The sequence below is a fragment of the Sminthopsis crassicaudata genome, chromosome 1, assembly GCF_048593235.1.
Source record: "Sminthopsis crassicaudata isolate SCR6 chromosome 1, ASM4859323v1, whole genome shotgun sequence".
Taxonomy (NCBI): Eukaryota; Metazoa; Chordata; class Mammalia; order Dasyuromorphia; family Dasyuridae; genus Sminthopsis; species Sminthopsis crassicaudata.
This window is the reverse complement of record NC_133617.1, coordinates 413,424,367-413,446,829: the sequence shown is the minus strand read 5'-3', so window position 1 is coordinate 413,446,829 and position 22,463 is coordinate 413,424,367. Positions and strand designations below refer to the sequence as shown.

At 35.0% G+C, this 22,463-nt stretch overlaps 1 long non-coding RNA gene across 1 annotated transcript in view; it reads right to left on the bottom strand.

Annotated features, from left to right (window-relative positions):
* LOC141554823 (uncharacterized) overlaps positions 1 to 19,123 on the bottom strand; it is a 308,604-nt gene extending 289,481 nt beyond the window's left edge. Inside the window, exons 1-2 of the long non-coding RNA XR_012485971.1 lie at positions 18,997 to 19,123; positions 17,760 to 17,835 (exon numbers count right to left, since the gene is read on the bottom strand). This is a non-coding gene — a long non-coding RNA (uncharacterized LOC141554823). The remainder of the gene's footprint in view (positions 1 to 17,759; positions 17,836 to 18,996) is intronic.
* Between the last annotated feature and the right edge of the window lie 3,340 nt (positions 19,124 to 22,463).

The window sequence follows — 22,463 nt, the reverse complement described above, 5'->3', positions numbered from 1 at the left end:
TAATTGTCAAATACTGGCGCTTAAATAAATACTCTTTGATCAGTTGACCTTTCTTTGGTTTAATTATTTTTGAGTAGTTTGGAAACACTCTGGATGGTCTTACTATATGCTCAATAATGTATGTACTCTGGGACAGGATTAAAAGGACTTTACTGTCATTTGATTAATTGGTAACACAGGATGGTCAATGAGCTGACTCACTACAATTCCTGGACTTTTTCTGATGGAGTTTTAATGACTAGTCTTTGAAGGCAGATCTGGGATGTTGCACTTGAATCCTGAAAGTGTAAGCAATTTTGGTGTGATATTCCCCTAGAAATAGTGACATGGGTCATTCTGTTTAAACTAATTTGCAGCTATTAAGGAAGCTGCATCCCCATTTTATTTGCTGACAGTATTTGCATGAATTATCTGCTTCTGTTTGACTGAGAACATTTACATGAAAACTTTTCCTTTAATTTTGTGACATTTCACATATCATATTTCTATAACAATCTTACTGCTTGTGATCATGTATGGTACATCATAGATCTCAAATCTGGTTCCAACAAAAAGTGGCATAAAGGGTTTCATTGTGAATTCCTCATACAAGATAATCATGTAATGTTATTGAAGAAATATTCCTAATTGCAATGTTGAGACACATGCTATACCTCTGCAATATAGGCAGCAAGGACTTTTCCAGGCTGACTCTTATGAAATTTAAATCTATGAATAATAATTAATAATACAAATAAGAAATAAGTTTTTAAAAGTCCAGAAGTTCATATAATGTGTTAGGTTAAGCAAAAATGACAGGAAACCTCATGCCATGCACTTGGATCCATAAACTAACATAATTGCAAAATAACTTCCATTCTTGGACTATTTTTCTTACTTTAAGAAAAATGGACAGTCTCTCTACATAAATAGTAAGAACTAAATGCATTGGCATCTCTAAAATATGCTCCAATGTAGTAATTTTATATAGAGGCCCTCTCAGATCCCAGAACTGAGGACCTAAAATTATTCTGGTCAAGTCTCACCTTAAAATTATTGCCACCTATATGAATGTTATGGAATATTATTGTTCTGTAAGAAATGACCAGCAGGATGAATATAGAGAGGCTTGGAGAGACTTACATGAACTTATGCTAAGTGAAATGAGCAGGATCAGGAGATCATACACTTTAACAACAATACTGTATGAGGATGTATTCTGATGGAAGTGGATATCTTCAACAAAGAGAAGATCTAATTCAGTTCCAATTGATCAATGGTGGACAGAATCAACTACATCCAGAGAAGGAACACTGGGAAATGAGTGTAAACTGTTTGCATTTTTGTTTTTCTTCCCAGGTTATTTTTAACTTCTGAATCCAATTCTTTCTGTGCAATAAGAAATTCAGTTCTGCACATATATATTGTATCTAGGATATACTATAACATGTTTAACATGTATAAGACTGCCTGCCATCTAGGGGAAGGGGTGGAGGGAAGGAAGGGAAAAATCAGAACAGAAGTGAGTGCAAGGGATAATGTTGTAAAAAAAAATTACCCATGCATATGTACTGTCAAAAAAAAGTTATAATTATAAAATAAAATAAAACATTAAAACAAAAACATTGCAAACATTAAAAAAGTAAAAAGAAATTATTGCCACCTACAGTAAATCAAATGAAAGCTGAAGACTGAAAAGATCAAAATATAATTGGAAATTTCAAAGCAATACAAAATAAAATAAAACCAAAGAAAGTACCACCACCCAACATATGCACCAGTTAGGATGAATATTGCCTAGGGAACAATTGAATTTTTTTGTCAACATCACTCTCTTAATCACCCAGTCTTGGTTTTATATCAAGTCCTTTGAGTTTTCAAGTTCCTCTTCCTCTCCTATATCTTGTCCATCACTAAGCCATGCCAATTAATATTCTTTTCTTATTCTTATTCATCCTTTTTCTATTCATTCTTATTATCACTGATCTACCCCAGATTCTTCTCACTATAAAAATAGTTAGCTGTAATAGCATTGTTGCTAATCTCTCTATATTCACTTTCTCATTTCTAATATAGTCAACAATGTCTTCTCTAGATTAACCTGCCTTTAAATTATTTTTATCAAATTCTCCGATTTTAGTAACTTTTAGTAACTTCCTATTGCTTACAGGGTAAAGATATAAACTTTAAGTCTGGGATTAATATCTTTCATAGTTCTCCCCCTCTTCTGCTTTTATCAGGACTTTCAATTTTTAATATTCTCCAGCTCTATTGCTATATTCCAGTTATGCATTATTCCATAAATATGCCGTGTTCCTTATAGTTTCTATGACTTCATATTAGGCCTATAATGTCATAATTTCATAATTTCTTCATAACTCAATAAGTCAACTAATAACATATCAACAAAAATTAAACAAATTACTGAGTCATTTAGATTTGTTTATATAAACAGGTCCTGGAACAGGTACTTATCCTATTCTTATTCTAATATTTTAATATGAATTCTTATAATAATAGATAATTCTTATCAAAACATTAAAGAAAAGTCATCTTTCAGAAACCCAGTCTTATTATTGATATAAATCTTATAAGAACATTGTAGAAACCATATACTCCAAAATATTAGGATCTACTAAGTAACCTAAAGAAACATTAAAGTGACAAACTTCAGAAGCAAATGATCTTTTATAAACTAATAAAACATAAATCCCTATACTACAAATATAAACCGCAAAATATACTTGAAAATTAAACAAGGTTTATCAGAGTATATTAAAGCATCATCATAAACAAAATCACTGCAGATAGTTGCCTGAATAATTGACCAACAAAAATTGAGCAACAAGGTTTTCAGTAGTTGTGGTCATACCGTATACTTCTGATCTATAGTTTTCTTGGACTAAAAGACTTTCAGTGTATAGGAAACCCATAGGAGAAAACAAATACATTAGAATTGTCTTGTAAAGTTTATAAAGGATGAGCTTATCCTCATGCATTTATTCCATTAAAAAGAAATCATTTTATCCACCTGTATAATAAGTCCATCAATAAAGAACTATATCTTGTTTGTATGTTTGTTGCATGCTAGCTCCCATAAACTCCTTGAGGACAGGGGTTATCTTTACCTTTTTTTGTACTGACAGTACTTAGAACAGTGCCTACTATATAGAAGGTACTTTACAAATACTTGTTGACTGAACTTGATTTATTTTGAATAATAGGATGACAATTTAACTCAGAGTCATTTCTAAATGAATCCCATCAGATATAAGAAGATAATAAGAAGAGATAATACTGACATAATAGTAGTATTTGTAAAAAATAATAATAGTTGTCAGTATGTACTTTATACTTCAGGAGCTGTAAAATATTTTGCATATAGTATCTTATTTCATCTCAACAGGTAATCCCATTTTCAGATCAATAAACTGAGGCTCAAAAAGATTCATATAACCAATAGTTGTCAAAGAATGGAATTGAACCTAGATCTCACTTAATGTCTAGCTCTTTTGCTTTTACATCAAAGTACTTCCCTTTATTTATATTTCTGTACATTTCCAGATCCTAACATGCTGTGAAATACATAGTAAGTACTCTGTAGGTATATGTTATTATTAGCATACTGTGAAAATGCAAACTAATTACATAAATAAATTTTACATCTATAAACTCTTTCTCAGAAAATGTTCTGTTTTGTTTGAACTTATAAATGAAAGAAATGATAAATTTTAGTTAAGGGTTAACACAAATAAAGATACAATTTTTTCCCATCCAGATTCATCCAAATATCTACCTGATATATAACCACAGACTTCTTGGTGGTCCATGGATCCCAAAATAAGAATTCCTGACTTCAAAGATGTTGGTCTATCAGCACTCATATTGTCCATTTGGGCCAAACTGTATCCTCTTTCCTTGATATGGTCTTGGCATTAGGAAAAAGAATGAGTGTTTGACCAAGTTTAGGAGATGCTCTGATTGGATGAATCTGAGTGAGAAAAATCTTTACTGTTTTCAGTAAAATCTCCATTTAGGCAGGCAAAGCTTATCTTGTCCATTCAAAAAACATCCTCACAGAGAACTATAAGTGTTCATAAGTTTTCTTAGACATCAAAGGACTCAGCATTTTGATGACTTCAGTGAAAGTAAATCAGAAACATATGGATTGTGTTTCTTTCCAGACATACATGGATTTTAAACTGGGCAAGGAAACTGGCTTGGTTCAAATGTATTTTGTATCTGCCAAAGCCATGAGTGATCATAGCTACTTCCAGCAAGACATGAGGACCAAAAATCCAAGAGATTCATTAAGGAAATATCTACTATTGTCACTATCTACTAAATGACTAGATGACTGACTCCTGGCTCTCAAAAATCTTAGGGAATTTTAAAGCCTTAATAGGTTAACTTTTCATGATGTGACAAAACTACTTAAATGCTATTAAAGTAAATCTTGTTGAGCTTTTTATTTAAATGTTGATAGGAAATAAAATTTAAACTTGGAGGTTATCCAAAGGACAATGTGAAAATGTACAGTGGGTATGAGTAGAATAACAACATCAAAAAGGAATAGAGGGAAGGAATAAGCATTTAAATAGTGCCTACTATATGCAAGGCACCATGCTAAGTAAGAGCTTTATAATTATTCTCTTATTTGATCCTCACAACAGCTCTATAAGTAGATGTTATTATCCCCGTTTTTTAATTGAGGAAACCAAGGCAAACAGCAATTAAGTAACTTACCCAGGACCACACAGATAGCAAGTGTCTAAGGCTAGATTTAAACTCAGATCTAAATCCATGGCCAACCCTGGATTGTCTGTACCACCTAGCTGAAAAGAAAAATTTCCAAAGAAATTCTGTATAAAGTATGTCATCAGCAAAAAAAAACAAAAACAAAACAAAAAAAAAAACATATATATATATATATATATATATATATATATATATATATATATATATATGAAGACAAAAGAAGGTAGACTGATCTCTGAGCCAGAATAAGGGATAACCCAATAATCAGATCGTATATTTCACTGGTATCCACAAAACATCAAGAGGTCTAGAAGAAATCCTTAGGTATATTAAGTAAATCTTATGTGAAGGATTCAGAGGACGACATGGGAAAAAGGTCATATAAGATAAGCAGACATGGATGAACTATTATCAGCATTTTTGAAGAAAGTACTCACATATCACTGAGATCAAACTTCAAAGTATTGAAGTTGTCAATAAATGGAAGACAATAACATCAAGTGTACATTCAAAATTGTTTTTAAGTAAACATGCAAGAAATCCAAAAGGAATGAGAGAAGAATTCAGAAAAACTTTATATATATTGAAAAAGGATGTCCATTGCTAGAGGGAGTTTCTTCATTGAAAGTTCTCTATACCAATGAAATCACAGTTAAGAAAAATAATAATAAAACCTCATTGTATCCAAAGAAATGACTTTCCAGTTGTGGAAATTTAAGGAGTGTGCTGCACCTGCAAAGATGGAATAAGAAAAAAAAATCAAAAGTCTTATTTATTGTCTTGACAGAACTTCTGTGACTTAGCAGAATTCTGACTTTATTACTGAATTATCTGTGTGACCTTGGCCAAATCACTGACCTTAGTGGAGATTATGTGAGATGTTATAAAAACATATTGAACTTAGCATCAGAGAAATTGCATTCAAATAACACTAACTGCTTATGTAATCTCTGGCAAGTCTCTGGACTTTTTCATCATTAAAATGAGAAGACTGGATTATATAAAGCCTAATCTCTGTCTCCTATATTCCAACTCTAAATCTATGATCCTCTGGGAGCCTCATGTTCTTTATTTTAAAAGTGTCTGAGTTGCCTAAATAATCCCTATTTCCTTCTAGTTCTAGAACCTGTGATTGATCCTAAGTCTGTCTGGAATTCCTGAACGTTGAGTAGGAAGGGGAACAGGAAAGATGATAGGAAAGCCATACCAAGGATAGAAAAGATGAAGTCAGACACCAAATTATAGTTGGGAATTTTGCTGGGAAAATGCCTGTGGAAAACAAGAAGAGACATGTAAAGTACATAGAAAACAGAGGAAGAACTCCAATTACTTTGCCAACTGTTGGTACAGGAAAATACTTGTAATAGAGAAAGATGCTTTGTTTGCTCAAGATTTGTGAGAGCTGTCTCCTATTAATGTCTACCTAAAGCACAAAGGCAACAACACCAGCTGCTTCTAATAAGATATGGAAGATAAGTGAGGACCTGTGGGACTTCCCAAATTTCCTCCAAATCACAAAATTGAGTCATTGCCTATGTACGCCTAAAGTTGGTCCTGACTATAACATTAGACAGCTTACATCATTCCCTAAGGTTAGAGCTTGATCATAGAAGTTATTTAATCACATGAAGCAGCATGGCATAGTGATGGAGCAATGATTCTGGAATGAAAATTCAGGAAGTCTCAACTACATCATTTATCATTCCCTTTTGGATTCTACCCAAAAACATACCCCATTCCCCCCAACCAAGGACACCAGGTAACCTTTAATCTTTTTTCGCCTTGTATCAGACCACTTTCCTCATCTATAAAATTGGCATAATTATAACACTACTTAACTTCCCAGGATTTTTTGATAACCAAATTAAAAAAAAAAACTGTAAATTGCTTAGCAGTGCCTGGCACATAACAAGCACTATATGACTTGTTATTATTCCCAGTCACTTTCAAATCATGGTACCACCACTGCCTAGTTCTTCCTTTTATGTGTATTCTAATTCCCATTAGAATATTGGTATAGATGACTTGGAAAGGCAAGTGACTATCTTGCACATTTGTACCCTTCAACAGCCCCCAAGGGTTACAGGTCCAATGCACCTGCAACATGGAAAAATCCATGTAAAATTTTTCGACCTTCCCTTTGTACCAAGAAATCTGACTTTTTTTCTTTTATTAGATCTTTATAGTACCATATTGTAAAATTTGAGTTCAGTATTTTGTCATAACTTGTATCATCCACTACCCTTAGAATAAATCTGTGGCTTCTGCAAAACTCCTCTGAAATTCCCATTTAATTTCTTATCTAATTCATGGTATATTGAAACTGTGATGGGGAAAGCTGAGATGTGAAAGGGATAATTGTCTGTGATTAGTGCCATGCCAGAGTCAGAGCTTAATAAATGCTCTTCCTGCAAATTTAAATATAAAATCCTCTGGCTTTTAAAGTCCTTTCCAAGCTGTCCCTTCCCTGCCTTAAAAGTATTCTTACCCTTTACTCCCTTCCATCTACTCTGAGTTCCAGGGACAGCTGTTTCCCCTCCTTAATTGATGCTCATGTTCCACCACTGGCTGCCTCCCACACCTGAGAAGGTCTTCATCCTTACCACAAGCCTTCTCATTTCTCTGGCTTCCTTTAATACTTCACTTGAATCTCACCTTCAAAGAAATCTTTCTCACTTCTCTGCAAGATATTTGGGGCAGAGGAATGAATCCCACTTTCAGGGAGCTTATATTTCTTAGTCAGTGGGAATTCCTTTTCATGTTTGGGTTATACTAATTGTCCACCAAGATCTTGAGGTTCTAATTCTTCTACTAACCAGCTATATGACCTTAAACAAATTCTCATCTGCTAGGCAAGCTAAGGGCAAGAGTCCTACATCTCTGAGATATAGGACCTAATAAAAGTTAAATTAAGCAGAGCCAGGAAAACAACACACATACAAGAACTACAATGAAAAGAAAGAACAGAAAAGAATGAGCATTTTATAATATGACCATATCTCAATGAATAGATGAAAGAATGTGATTTATCCCTTTATTTGTGAAGATGGAGTATAGACTTGAAATATTGTCTATATTGTCAGATTCATTCAATATATTGTTTAGTTTTATTGACTTGCTCCTTCTTTCTATTAAAAAATTATACAAGGGATGAGGAGACTATATTCCCAGATTAAGCTACTATTAATAAAGAATGTTCATTTTTTTTAATTTAAAGAAAGGTGTTATTCAATTCACACACACCTTGAAAAAATAGTTTGATAGTCCAGCTCCCTTAATGTATATAAAATACTTATTTTGATTTAAAATAAGATGACCAATTTTGAAAAAAGTAATGAGGATCATTAAAGAGTTGGGTCACTGGCTATCAGAAAAGATGAAAAGACTGATCTGAAATTACAAGAAAAGAAAATATATGGAGAAAAATAAATTTTCTCATTGGGCAATTGAAGTTCATATCAAAGAGGTGGCTTAAAAAGTTTAGGGAAACAACCAGGAAGTCAAGAACACTGTTAAGAGAGTTTCTACAAATTTTTTGTGAAAAAGGCCTCTACATATTGTTGGAGCCCTTTTGGTTACTGAACAAACAGGGTTGCATTGAATTATGATCTGAATAGTTAAAGGAACACCCAAATTAGTGAGCTAAGAGATCCATTTTAGTGTTGGAATATTTGTTTGTTTTTATGGACTAAGCTAATAGCTCAATAGTGAAAGGAACAGAAGAATAAAACATGAGCAATTATAAGTGTTAAAGTTACACCATCACAGCTTTCTTTTTGCAATAAGGCTGTGTTGGTTTGCTTAATCAACCCCCTTAATTCATCCTTTGAGTCAAAATGAATCTACGGAAACTAAATAGCATCTTCATTGAAATAAACCAAAGCCCTACCTTAGGAGAATGGTTATTATTATGGCAAGTTTAATTATTGATATGTATTGCCATAGCTTATTATCTCCTAATTAGTTCATAATCATTTGAGTGGAACCTTGTCATGGTCCCAGAAATAAGGCAATAAATGATTTAAAGATTTATTTGAAATGAAACCAAATCCTTGCCATGAATCATTATTAGAATGTTTATAAAGCTCTTGTTAAATGTCAATAGATGCCCAAACAAACTTGTTGACACAAATATAAATTCAGTTTTCTGAATCTAGCAGGTACTTCATTATTTCTGCTGAATGACAGATCAACCTGATCACTCTAGTTCTCCCAACTCATAAGCACCTTAGTTAGCCCTCTTACTTTATCAAGGAGTTTTTACTTATGTTGCTCAGCACTCAGATTTAACGTAGCATTGTGGAATAACTAAGAAAACGTTTACTTGGAACAAAAGTGCGTGCGTGCGTGTGTGTGTGTGTGTGTGTGTGTGTGTGTGTTTGTGCGCATGTGCTGTGAATGGGAGGGACAGAGTAGGGTGGTAGCCAGTGGCGCTGAGAAAAGTCTCATTACATATACCACCACACTAAGAAGGGTGAGGATAGGTCTTTTAAGGGGGAAGACAAGGCTTTGGGATCCTGACATATGGCATCTCTCTAAGAGAATTGTGCTACATGGTGGATCAAATCTACAGATAACTAGAGTCAGATAAGAAACTGTCAGTCACTGTGAGGATAAAGCAAGTCAGACCAACTAAAAGGAACAAAACTCCCTGAGACAGAAGCAAGACTTGGCATGTGCCCAGAGAGTCATTACCCCAAACAGCACTTCTCCTTCAATGGAGGCAGCCTAAGGCTCTGAGCCCAAGGGCTTGGGAATAAACGTGAGCCCTACAATATGACCCTGCTTCCAGACCAGCTTCTGCAGCACTCATACAGGGATTCAATTCTTATGGCAATGCTACCTAGCTACCATATCCCTATTACTCACAGCCATTGAAAATCTAGGAGAAAAAAAAATTCTCACCAAAATCCTTGGCAACAAATGGAGCAGAAAACGGAATGGTTATGATTTTATTAGTGGAGATAGAATTTTTTAAAGTATTATCTTCTGTTTTGCTACTGGGCCCTAAATACCACAGGATCATTCTCTTGGATGTGCAGCTGAACCCATCTGTCTCCTTCTTTTCAAATGTGAGCTCATGGAGAATAAATTGTCCCACCTTTTCTATTTGAACCTCTGCTGCCTGACATAGTACTTTGCACATAAAAAGCACAATGTTGTTTTAATTAATTGATAGAAAAAATACATTTCCCTCCTGTGTCAGAAGTCTGGACCAAAGATCCATTTGTCTCATGTGAATTACTGATCTGGTTCTCATTTTGTAGATTGGAACCTTCAAGAAAAGAGAAGTTGCAGACCTAACCCCAAGATAAAGATGCAGTACAATGGGAAGGTAAGAATAAATATTCCTGAACTTGATTCCATTCCCAGACTCAACTCAGACATTTATTAAGCACTTAAATGTGTGAGGTATGAGTGTATTACATGTATGAGTGGCTTTGTTCCTGAGGTTGCCAAAAAATAAAAACAACAATAAAATTCCATCTCTTCATCCAAGTTGCTAGCAGATATCATCCGCACTGCCAGCTTATTCAGATGTCTTTTTAAACTAATAGATGATGTCAGTCCAGGGTGGTGCCTAATAGATTCTTTCTCCACATACTCTTTCCCTTCACCTGAGATACCTGTGTAGTTAGAAAAAGCTGCCAAGGAAGTCTGAAAAATAGCTTCTTGTAGTCTGCCTTGTTCATGACATTGCCATAGGTGGCTCACTTTTAAGAGCATGAAATTCATATGCATCTAAAAAGGGTTTAAAGAGCTTTATAGCATCAAATATAGAGCCCTATACACATTATTTAAGTGTTATTACAGTTTTGTTAGAAGGGTCCAGGAGTCATTACAATGTCATTTACAGTGCCTGGATATACAAAATGCAAGTCATTATGATATCTCTGAAAGTATCTCACACACTTCTATAAATATGGAGTCATTAGGAAGCCTATTACCGAAGCTTCATATTCGCCCACTAAAATCTAAGGAAACTATTACAATGTCAAAGACAGTATCTCATACATTTCAATTGACACCCAAAAGAGCTGTTCTAATGTAAATTGCTTTGGCTCACACTTTTTTTTTTCCTCCTACTACAATGGATTTTTCTTTTAATGCCATAGACTATTATAAGTCTGACATAAATCAGTCTATCATCATCTCAGTTAGATAAAAGCTGACATTCTCAACTTGTCCCCAGACTCAGCAAAGATTTAACAAGAACTTTAGAATGGTAAGCTCAGCTTAATGTTACAGGTTCACTCAACGGTTCCCAACTATCTCTTGCTTGAACAGCTAAAGAACTAAAATATCCCAATTTTTATTTCACCAGTGGATAGGTTTAAGTAAGAGGAAGGTAGGGAAATATAAGTCTGGTTCATATGGAAGAGTTGGATACTTTAATACTTTGATAATCCATTGTTTTTCTATATTGGATTTTCCTGTAGTGGTTTAAATCACAATTCATTCATGTCTATCCAGACTGTGAAACTCTTGCCCATATTTTCCCCATAAATATTTCACAGAGGGTCCTCAAACATTCTGGGGCCTTCTTCTTGACAATGTAAGATTAGAATATTGCAGTCATTGGGATCATTGCAATCACTGGAATTTCTTGAGATTGCAAGAATACTAATGGAGCTCTCCATTGGTTACTGCTTGTTTTTGCTAAATAACTGCTCCACTTTTTTTATTCATACATCTCTCAAATGACCATTTCCCTATACATTTCTTCCTTTAGCAATGCATTAGAGTCTGCCTATACCCTTTACTATTATCCTTTGCATGATCCTCAACCTAAATTCTTCAGTGACCCTCATGATATATGTTACTGTTGCTGCTGTTGTTTAACAATGAGTCTTCCAAAGAACTCACATTCACCTGAAAACCAGAAACCCAGGCCACAATTCTATTTACCATCGCTAGAGTTAAAAGAAGTTCCAGATATAACTTTGAATTCCATAGTTACTGTAGAGACATTGAACCTTGGTGTCACTGTAATGTACAATTTTGTCTGTAGTATTACCCAAAGGTAGCTGAGATAGCCTTATAAATTTCAAACTTTTATGTCTTTTGTGTTTTATAGTATAGTGTCACAACCTATAATGATATGATGCATTGTTATAGAAGTTGTCAGACAGTGAAGTCTAAATATTTTTTCAAAGATTTGCAGTTACTAAACTATACTAGAAGAGGAAAAAGATACCTTCAAAGGGACATAGATCTATAATTTTATACCAAGAACAGAGCAAGTTAATGCATTGAGACATTAAGAGTTATTGGAGTTTCAACTCATTTGATTGGAGTGGGAGAAATTAGGGCCATAACCCGAATCCCTCACTGCTGGATAAAATGATATGCTTTAGCTGTGCCTACATTCTACTTGCAGAATGCTTTCCAACTGCACTGACCCAAAGTATATTAGCCAGCATTTTCCTTTTCTGAATTCCCTCAGACGTTCTCTTTAGTTTATATCTCATTTACTCAAAGATAGCTTTGGGCACCCAGTTAAAAGTCACAAAGAAAAGAGAATAAAGTGTGACTACCCAAACTAAACCTGAAAGTTAGTAAAGTAGAAAGTCATTTCCTTGCCAATCTGAACAACTATCATTATTCTAAACAGAGTTTTGTAATAGTTCTTTTTTGGTGGGTATCCGTGATCTAAATCTACTTTGAACTCCTGAGGAAGTCAGATGTAGAGGCAGATAAAGAGCAAGCCTTTAAGTCAGTAAGCTGATTGCTGTTTGGTTATTTCAGTCCTGTCTGATTCTTCCTGACCCCATATAGAGTTTTCAGGCAAAGATATTGAAATAGTTTGCTATTTTCTTCTCCACATGTTTTTACAGATACAGAAACTGAGGCAAACCAACAATGTCAGCAACACTGGATTTAAATTTGACTTCTGATACATCCTGACTGTGTGATCCAGACAAATCTCAATCTCTCAAAATCTCTCTCCCTCTCTCTCTCTCCCTCCCTCCCTCTCCCCCCCCTCTTTCCCTCCCCCTCCCTCCCTCTCTCTCCCCCTCCCTCCCTCTCCCCCCCTCTCTCTCTCTCCCCCTCCACCCCCTCTCCCTCCCTCCCTCCCCCTCTCCCTCTCCCCCTCTCTCTCTCTCTCTCTCTCTCTCTCTCTCTCTCTCTCTCTCTCTCTCTCTCTCTCTCTCTCTCTCTCTCTCTCTCTCTCTCTCTCTCTCTCTCTCTCTCCTCTTTTAATTATAGCTTTTTATTTACAAGATATATGCAAGGGTAATTTTCCAGCACTGACCCTTGCAAAACCTTCTGTTCAAACTTTTCCCCTTCTTCCCCATAGCCCCTCCCCCAGATGGCAGGTAGACCAATACATGTTAAATATGTTAAATACAATATATGTATACATATCCATACAGTTATTTTGCTGCACAAAAAGAATCAGACTTTGAAATAGTGTACAATTAACCTGAGAAGGAAATTAAAAATGCAAGTGGACAAAAACAGAGGGAGTGGAAATGCTATGTAGTGGTTCACACTCATTTCCCAGAGTTCTTTTTCTGGGTGAAGCTGGTTCTATTCATTATTGAACAAATGGAAATGATTTGGTTCATCTCATTGTTGAAGAGAGCCAAGTACATCGGAATTGATCATCATATAGTATTGTTGTTGAAGTATATAATGATGTCCTAGTCCTGCTCATTTCACTCAGCATCAGTTGATGTAAGCCTCTCCAGGCCTTTCTGCTGGTCATTTCTTACAGAACAATAATATTCCATAACATTCATATACCACAATTTACTCAGCCATTCTCCAATTGATGGGCATCTGTTCATTTTCCAGTTTCTAGCCACTACAAAGAGGGCTGCCACAAACATTTTTGCACATACAGGTCCCTTTCCCTTCTTTAAGAACACATTGGGATATAAGGGTATATCAAAGGGTATGCACAGTTTGATAACTTTTTGAGCATACTTCCAAATTGCTCTCCAGAGTGGTTGGATTCATTCACAATTCCACCAACAATGTATCAAAGTCCCAGTTTTCCCACATCCCCTCCAACATTGCGCATTATCTTTCCCTGTCGTTCTAGCCAATCTGACAGGTATCTAGTGATATCTCAGAGTTGTCTTAATTTGCATTTCTCCGACTTGGAGCATCTTTTCATATGGCTAGAAATAGTTTCAATTTCTTCATCTGAAAATTGTCTGTTCACATCCTTTGACCATTTATCAATTGGAGAATGGCTTGGTTTCTTATAAATTAGAGTCAATTCTCTATATATTTTGTAAATGAGGCCTTTATCAGAACCTTTGACCATAAAACTGTTTTTCCAGTTTATTGTTTCCCTTCTAATCTTGCCAGACAAATCTCTTAATTTCTCAATGCTTGCAGGAAACTCTATAAGACTATAATTTGTAGAGCAGGGCTATTCTGCATGAATAAAGGAAGTTTACTACTTCATTAAAATCAGAGACTCATAAACACACACACACAATCCCCTTTTTGCCCCCCCTCTCCTCTCTCTCTTCCTTTCCCTCCCCTTCTCTCTCTCCCCCCACCCACACTAAAAATTGGAAAGTTAAAACTCTTAGTATAGAAACTCTGTTTAATGCTGAGTGTCGTCTTTTCTATAACTTACAGTTCTCTTCTGCATTAAAAGTTTAATTGGATTAGGAGTCAGTTGTCAAACTTGACCTAGGTGTTACAGCCTTGGTAGCAAGTCTTCTAACCATTGTACAACACTGCTTCTTCTATATAACCTATATATATTCCTGAAAAGTTTTTGTATAAGAAAATTTTTATAAATCAATTTTCCACTTATCTCACAATTTCAGGGTTCCTTTTCTCTTTATTTCCCATGGATTTAATGAGCTTTGAGCAGAAATCTTAAGGTAGTGTATCAAGTACTGTCCCTCACATTGAGCACAGAGTTATCTTTATTTGACTTGAAAGGAAGCAGAATAAATTTCTCTAGCTTTTTCTCTGACACTCATTTCCAAGGAAGATTTTAATTTCTGCCAGGACAGGAAACAAAAAGTAGAAACTCCCTATATCCTTTATTATTATTTCCTCAGAGAGAAAGGGAACTAGATTAGAATTATATCTATCTGCTCCCTTAAATACTGTTAGTTTAGGGGATGTAGTTGTTAGATTTAAACTAAACTAACTGAGGGAAGAACGACCCCAACCTTTATAACCTTCCTTCCCACCAAATATTAATTCCTCAATGAGCACCCACATATAAGATAGCAAAGAAACACATTTGTTCAAATCAGTAGCAGGAAAGAGATCATAGAAAGTATAAATTTGGTATTGTTCAGTCATATCCAACTCTTTTTGATCCTGAGAGTTTCTCCTTGGCAAAGATACTGGAATGATTTGTTATTTCCTTTTCCAGCTCATTTTGAAGATGAGGAAACTGAGGCAAATAATTAAGCCCAGGATCAAAGTGTGTTATGGGCCAGAGCTCTGAACTTGAAAGAAGGATTCTTACAAGTCGTTAAGTCAGTGGAATTGAAAAAGACAGTGGTTATCTAGTTTAGCATGATGCTTAATATTCTCTAGTTCAGTTCATGTACTTAGTATTGAATATAGTTCTACAAGATTAACACCTATGATAATGTAATTATAAGAGAGCATATAAACTAGGACAAACTCAGTCAGAGTCAGAGCCAGAGAACACAAGCACACTGGAGGCTGGAGCTCAAGCAATCAGAGCCAAGTAGATTCCATTGTCTATCTTTGTATTGGCTGGAGGCTGAAGCACAAGCCCTTGGACTCAGATTCATTCCATCTTTATCAGCCTCACTGAAACCAAGGCCAGTCTGAAAGGCTCTCAAGAAAGCTAGCTGGGCCTCAAGCAAGAAAACTAGATTGTGAAGGAGACAATAAAGGATTTGGACTTTGGACTTTAACATCTGGCTATTCTTGTGGTGATTACTCTGCTGAAAGGAAGGCTGCCCAGAGACCACCAGAAAACCACCCAGAACATTACAAGAGTGAAGGCTAGATTTGAAGTTTTATTTTTTTTCTGAGTCCAGGCTCAGCATTTATCCACTGCATCAGCTAACTGCCCTGAAAAAATAGAGAGAGAGGAATATACAGATTGAATACAGTTCAAGAAAACTCACTTGAACCAAGAGATATAGTCCTAGATCTTACCCAAGAGGAAGTTCCCCAAAATCTTTAGTGTAGTGAGCTAGGAAAAAGAAACATGAAGAACGCCAACTCCTGTCATGTCAGCTTTTTCCAAGAGTCTTTTCTTTCAGTAACCTGAAATAAAGTTGATGCCATCTTTCTTGATTGAAGATGGAAGGCAGAAGCAACTGTAGAACCTAAAAACTTAAGAAGCCTAAAGAAAATGAAGAAACTTAGATTGCTAGAAAGAAGCAAATAACTCTTTCACTCTATTAATTTCATCCTAGTTACTTCTGCCAGTTATAAGACATTCATCTCCACCAATGAAGAGAGTCCCATAGCAATGAGCCTTGAAACTTGGGTTACAATAATAAGGAAAAATCTTCTGTTAAATATTATCTTATAATGTCAATAATCTATATAGATAAGTAGGCAGTTAAATACCTTAAGAAATTGGTAGTAACTGAGTAAGTTATTTTGACTATCATAAATACTCAAATTAACCTTAAAAAACATTTGAAGAAAGAAGTTAATTGCATCCAGAGGAAAAAAAATTGATAAGTAGAAGCATGGGTAAAATAATTTATATACATATATGTGTATTTACGCATGTGTGTACATATATATATATATATATACACACATATACACAGCCCTCTATTTGTATGTAATGATAGTCAACACTAGGGCAGGGGAAGAAGAGTAAAAAAAAAAAAAAAAGAAGAAGAAGAAGAAGTGTGTGTGATAATTATATATTTAAAAGGAATAGCCAGTGGCAAATACTAGGTTTGCAGTTTCATGTGTAATTTTTTAATTACACTTTGTTATGAAAATACTTGTTTTATTTCATAAATTAAAAATAATATAACTTTTTTAAATGATGTTGGTAATAATCAAAAAAGTAAGAATCCTAGACCAAAGCCCTAAAAAAATCTGAGTAGAAAAATCTGCTTGTAGAATGAAAAAATCTTGTCACTTTTGACACAATATGACCCAAGAATGACAAGGGTATAGCTAAAAGATAGTGTTTGGTAAAGAAAGCACCCAGTGGTTCTAATCTTTTCCTCTTAGGTACAGAGTTATTGACATCTTGGGATCACAGATGTTACAATTCCCTTTATGCAACTCCTAAAGAAAAAAAAAAAAAGAAAAGAAAAGAAAACTTTTCAAGTCACATCAGTGCATATTCCTAATTAGTGTGCCTAATTCCAGTCTCTCTTCCTTCCAATACATTTTTGACATGGCTGCCCAAGTTTATGGTCCTAAAACACGGGTCATATCACATATCCCTCCATGTCACTTCAGGAATTACATTCACCTCCAGGAAAGTACAAATTTCTTTTCTTGGCATTTAAAACTTTTTGCCATGTAACTCAAACCCACCTTTATAGACATATATCACCACCCCTTATGCATCTCACATAGCCAAACCAGTTTACCGTTCCCTAAATTTGGCAGGCCATATCCTATTTTCACAATTGTGTACATGTCTTCCATTCCTAGGATGACCTCATTTCTTCAACTTTTTAAATTCTTAGACTCCTTTAATGCTTAGTTCAGGTGCCCCTGATTACAGGAGATTATTCCTTAATGCCCCTAAATATCAATACTCTTTTCCCATAAAATTATTAATATTTATATGATTAAATTATACCATATTTCAGAGCAAAATATAAGTATTTTGAAGAAATAGACTACTTTTAGCTTTTTATTTCATATTTACAAATGTAGTAAACTTCAAAATAGTAGAAACCTAATACATGTTTAAATTAAATCACACTATTTCCAAGATTTCAACCCAATTGTTTTTGTGTTAAGCAGCAACAACTATAGACATCATCTGGTTTCTCCTTCTCTTTAGTCTCACATACAATCATTCTACACATGCACTTGTGCAAGAAAACAACAAAAACAAAACCAACCCGAAAAAAAGAAGGTTCATTTGTCTTCTTTCACTTAAATACTGCAAATAAAACCAGCTTCACTCCAGTCATCTCACTCAAAAAAAAAAAAAAAAACAAAAAACCATGACACAATGGAAGATTATTAATTAATACCCCAGGGACATGGCCAGAAAGTCTAGATTAAGGAAGATGACTATAAATTCTGTGCATGCCTGAAGCCTCCTATTAGAAGGGCTTTTGTGTGAGGGGAGGGGAAATGAGGTGAGGAAAAGTGAATGAGGAAGAAGATAAAAGAGAAAACTATATACTATCAGCCCTAGGCTCCCAAAGTCATAATTAACAATTTCAGGAGCATGTATGAGAAATTATAGCACCTACAAGTTTCCCCAAACTTGGTTTGAGATTAACCTAATCCCTTTTTACAATCTGGTCTATGGATAAAATGGATAAAATTAATTGCTTGCTTCTGTCATAATCATCAAGAGACAAAAGCCAGAATCATGGAAATAAAAAGTGCCAGGGTGGATAAGTTTTTCTATTTATGAATGCCATTAACATCCATATTCAATGTCCAATAGTAGGATAAATTTTAATGTAATTTTCCCCTTTGAAAAAAATTAAGAAAAAATATTGACCCTAGAAGATACATTAAATGTGATATGATTCAATTAAAAAGTCAAGCATATATAATTTGGCATGTGAAATCTTAAGCTTTGAACATAATGCAGTTTTTTATTCATTCAAATAATTGCTTCTTTGCCATGTGGTCAAAGATAGACATTCTTTTTAATGTGGAACGTAATGATTGTCTGTGCAAAGCCGAAAACCAACTGATGCCTCCAGGAATTGAGTCATACCCTGCCATGAAACTATATTGCTGTGCCAATTGCCCATTCAAAGAAATACAATTTGTAAACATCAAAATAAATATGACTGTTGTCACATAAGCCTATTCAAAAGATCACATGTTGCCAGACCCTACTTCAAAAATAATAATAATAATAATAAAAACTGATAGCATGTGAAATGAAGTCTATGTTATTGATTTTAACTGTCCCAGGGCCAAAATGACTCATCATTTTGAAATATTAGCTGTTGACATAGAATAATGTTTTGTTAGGGAGAAGATTATGTATCTTTGAATCCCTTATATGGTTTAGGTTCATATTGTAAGAGTACCAGTACACGGAAAGCCACAATAGGATAACAAAAATAATTTTCCTTAAAGGTAATTTTTTTAAATGAGACAACTCACGTTTTCAGTATTTCCAACAAAGACTCTGAGAAACAGTTCCAGAAACCTTCTTACATTGTGGGATCTATCTGGATGGAGGCTTCAATTGAATATGGCAATTCCTTTTACTCATATCTTCCTAAGGTCTAGATACCAAAGACCCACGAAGTTCTATAGGCAGTTAGCTTTAAAAGGTTCACCTGGTCATATTTTGTTACTACGTGGCTGAGCAAATGTTGTATTCAATCCACCTGATGGAGTCAAACAGTGCTCATTATTTCCAAAATCAAGAAATCAATTTGTTAAGCCATCTTTCCATTTTATATCCTTCCCAAAATCTGTCTTACAATCATGAATTAAAGTTTTATTCATTAAAAAATACAATTTTTCTGGGTTAAGTTACCATGCCTTATCTTAGGAATAATAGTCAGAACATATAAACTACAACTTGTTTCTAATAACAGCAAACAGGAGTAGAACCATACCTAGGAATTTTGCTCTGATAATCCAAATCCTTTTGTGATATTTCATCAAATCTCTTGAGTGTCTGCCCTGGATCTAGTTCTGTGTTATTTACTCACTATGAGGCAGAAAAAATATAGAGCGTAGGCACTGCCTTCAGTAAGTTTTTACTCTAGCTTTGGGAGGAATCTCAAACAGAGAACAATGATGTTTTGTGGTTTTGAAAGTAGGTATCCCAATCTTAGCCAGACTGGAAATGCATTGCCTCTTCCTGGGCAAATCCCACTATGAACTGGCAGCAAAGCTTCACCTTGCAGTTAGAGAGGGTCGCATAATAAGATGTTTCATAAGAGAAGGCAGTGTTTGTGTTTCTCCCCTGGCATAAATATTGTGGTGCCATATGGTGTCAATTTGTGTGTGGCTACAGTGGAGATACATAAGAAATAGTGAATGTTACCATGTCAAGGCATATATATATAGGATGAATTAGGCAGCAATATTAATGAAGCAACAGTTCTGCCACAGATCATGGCATAAAGGTGGAAAGGGAAGGGATTGAAGCAAGTCCTGTCACCAGCAACACAAACCAAAGTCATTGGCCTAGGACTGAGTCCAAACAATGCCAGTGTTTGCCAGACTTTAGTTTTCTTACTGTGTATCTCTTCACTATTTGTCAACCAAATGTCTAAAAATAAATTAAAATGGACACACACAACTAATCAAAATTGTGGAATATTTAGATACAGGAGGTGGGAGGTATTGGGGTATGTGTATAGAGTACATACATATTTTATATGTATATGTGTGTTTGTGTGTGTGTCTTAGTGAAGAACACTGTTTCAGAAATCTGCCTGTCATGAAGAATGATGGATGGATGAATTCTTTTGGTAAAGCCTGGATCAAATGAGATATTTGAAAAGCACTTAGCATAGTGCCTAACATATAGTAGGTGCCATTAAAATTATTATAGCTATTATTAACTTATGAAAAACAAAAATGTCATGAAGAAATTTGAAAAATTATATTCCTACAATTATTTTCCTTAGAAAGGACACTTGAAAAACAAAATATAGAAAAAAGAAACTGGATAAATACTTAATATCCCTACCTTGATTTTCCTCATGTGTAAAATGACCATTGTTTCCATTCCAGCCCCTTTCCTAGCTTTTACAAAGGCCAGATCCTGAAATTGACTCTCCATTCTTTTTCTTCCTCTTTTCTGAATTTATTACCTCTGTACTTTGTCCTCTTCAACTGTCAGAAATTAAAATGGAGCACTTGCTATACACGGATTAATACTGCCTTATTACCATTCTCATTTTCACTTCACTAAATTGCTGTGCCACCTATGCAGGTGCATTGAAAAAGAATCAGGAACCAAAACTAAAATACTCCCTTGCAGTCTCCCATCACTCTTCTCCCGAACCCATACACCTGCTTTAGAGCCCCATGATGGATAATCAAAGAGAACAGGTAGGTGCTAAGCCCCAAATGAATGGAGCCCCATTCATTTAATCTATTGCAATTCCAATTCAAGAGCATCAGTGAGTATGATGGGACAGATCTCTCCCTAATTATGAAGATTTCTCAGTGTAATGTTGGAGGTTATTTTTTGTATTATTTACACTCTTCTGTCTGGTAGTAATATTTCTGTCTGCCAATGACAATTACATTGCTCTTGACTGGTGCAGATCAGCAGTTTGTGATATCTCTGAAAAGCCAGTGTGCATCACATGTCACCAGCAGACATATTAATGTTTGAGCTGAGCAGTGCATGTGATGTAACGAGATTAGATGCTGCTGATATAAAGGACCATCTCTAAACCCATGAATAACCAAGAAAGAGCTCAGTGACAACTGTCAATTATTTATTGCCCCTGTCTAGTGTATTATTAACAGCTTGGGAAAGGAGTACAGTCTACCTTTCTTGCTTACTTTCTCCCGCCCTCTTGCTTAGTACTTGACTTCTTGGGATTCTGAGGTTAGCTTATTCAAACCCTGTTGCTCCTAGCTATGATTCAGTGATCCACAGAATCAGTCAACTGATCCCATCACAGGCTGATCCCTTTACCACATACAACTTTGACATCATCTGGAGAGGTGGGGGCAGGGAGGTGGAGAGGAGGAGGGAAGAGAATGTTTCTCTCTGATTATTCTTTCTAAATCTATGCTTAGCATCTTCTCTGACTCTTCTTCCCTCAAACTCACACAGCTTAATGATTAAATGAGGCAGATTTCACAGATTAAAAACAGATTACATTATTAAATCGCATTTATAGGTCAGTAGGAAATGAGATAGCATTCTGTTGGGAGACAATCTTTTGGAATATGAGATAAATATACATTATAATTCTTATTTTACCATACATACAAAGGGAGTCTTCTCTGCCTCAGTTTGCCATGTGAAATTTGAAACAATATCCAATTGTGTCTACCTGCTAACGAATGTGCTGCGGCACATGACTTAGCTCATGCATTAGCCACATGATTAATGTCTGATTAATTTTGAATCTTTAGCTCTGCCTTTAGGTGGATAATATTAAGATCAACAATAGCTCTTCTAGTGCTAACAGTATAGTCCACTTTTCAAAAGAAATTTTCCCTCTTAGGTTTTCCAATATGGTCAATTTTATTGATATGGATTTCAAACACAGCCAATTCCTGACTTCAACCATATTATACCCAATAGAATAAAATAATAAGTCTGTCATACACTTGAAGCTCTCTATGTAAGGAGTCAGCTAAGGTGGTATTGAACATAAATGATATATGTTGACTTTGAAAGTTCTTTATTTTGGAGACTGCTCAGGAGATTGTTCCTAGCCTTAGCCCAAAATAACTAGAAGCCTGTCCTTTTCAAATATATCTATAGTCGATATTCTAGTAAGTTAATAAAGTGCTTAGTAAATGCTATTATGTGTCAGAAATTATGCCAAGTGTTGGAGACAGAAATTGAAATTTTTTTTTTAAATGACCGTTTCTGCCCTCAAGGAATTAACAATCTAAAGAGAGAATACAGCACACAA